The following is a 1,862-nucleotide window of genomic DNA, read 5'->3' on the forward strand; positions in this document are numbered from 1 at the left end:
GAGGGTTGCGATCCGTTGCCGGACACGGAAAAAAAGACAAAAAGGAAAAAAAAAAAAAGAAGGCCTGTCCAGTGGGAATTGGAGGCATAGAAGAGACCAGGCTATTGGAACGGCTGCCCAAGGCTTTTGGGGGCAAAGAGAGAAACACCCTGAGACAATTCACCCTCAGATTTCTCACCAGTGCCTCTCATTGACCAAATCAAACTAGAAGCCAATAAGGAAGGGAAATAGGAAATGAATTTCCCTGTGACATAGAGCAGAGAAGGGTAGGGGGGAGTGGATTTGAGAGTAAACAGACAAATGCCTAGCACTCCCCATTTCACTGGTGAGTAAACTAAAGCACAGAGAGTTGAGTAACTCAGTCATAGTCCCTCAGCAAGCCAGATTTTAACTTCATCAGTTTGTTCAGTGCTCATAGTCCACATCCTTGAACTTCAGACCAGGGTGAGTCCCTGAGGAGATAAAAGTATTGAAGTTTCTGGGTTTGGAGAATTTAGCGTCAGTCTTTATCCTTCAAAAATGCAAGAAACATGCGTTAGTGGTTAAAAATCAGAAGTATAATATGTTAGCTTGAAAATGTTCAGAATAATGAGGCAAATTCTAAAGTCATGAAGGGTTTCATCAAACGTGATATTGTCTCTGATACTTTTTTTATTTTTGTTACTTATTCAGTGCTTATTCTGTGCCAGACACCATTCTGGTCACTTCAATAGTTTTAATTAATTTAATTCTTACAGCAACCCCATGAAGAAGTTACTATTCTTATTTTCTCCAGTTTATAGATGAGAAAACTGATGCATAGGGATGTTAAATGAATTTTCCAAGGTCACACACCTAACATGTGGCTGAGTCAGTCACTCTGGCTCTGGATCCCATGTCCTTTACCACTCTTTTATACTCCCTGTGACTTTTTCCACAGTGACCTTGACAGTGAATTTGGTGAAAGTGTATGACAACCATGATGAAGAAATCAACAAGCAGCAGCTGTCAATCAAACAGCATGAGGTATGCATAAATGCTTACTTTTTATATATTTAATAATTAAATATTGGAATGTCTTGTTTTTTAAAAAAATCCTAGTAATAAATATTTGAAACTACTATTTCAGCAACTCTTAAAAATAATCATGCAAATTTGGGAGGAAAATAGCAATTTTTTTTTGACTACTGAAAGGAGAGAGAAGTCTTGGCCAAGAGTACGACAGTGATAATGAAAACTGAACAGATAAAAATTACTTGTATCTTCTTTCGAGGTCATTTCATCGTGTATCTTCTTTCGACGTCATTTCATCAAGTGCACAAAAGTCAAAGCTCATGTAATAGGAGAAACTTTGATGAAGCCCCTGCACAGCAAAACTGAAAAGTAACCTTTTCTGATGATGTTGTCATACAGGTAGGAGTTGTAGGAAGTGATTAGGTGGGGGAAGAGAGTGAGGGAGAATGTTCTGAGGAGCCCAAGCTGAGATAGCATGATAGGCTGAGCCCTGAAGAAAGCTGGAGCTAGGAAAGTGTCGTGTTGAGGGTGGTGTTGCTGGTGGCGGTATGGGTAAAGTGTTATGAGAGATGAGCTAGATAGTGGTTGTATTAGTACGTTTCTGTTGCTTCTAACAAAATACACAGAACTGGGTAATTGTAAGAAAATGAAATTTATTGCTTACAGTTTCAGAGGCTGGAAAGTCCAAAGTCCAGGGAACACATCTGGTGAAACCCATGGTGGTGACAGTACTGCAGGGGTCTCACAGGCAGAGGACGGTGGAGCAGAGGGAGCAGAGAGAGCTCCTCAGGCACTCTCCTTTTAAAGTCCTCAGAACCATGCCTCTGACCACCATTTTTAATCCATTCACTATGGCATGGTCCTACAAT

Source organism: Galeopterus variegatus, unplaced genomic scaffold (genome assembly GCF_000696425.1).
Source record: "Galeopterus variegatus unplaced genomic scaffold, G_variegatus-3.0.2 Scaffold461, whole genome shotgun sequence".
Lineage (NCBI taxonomy): Eukaryota > Metazoa > Chordata > Mammalia > Dermoptera > Cynocephalidae > Galeopterus > Galeopterus variegatus.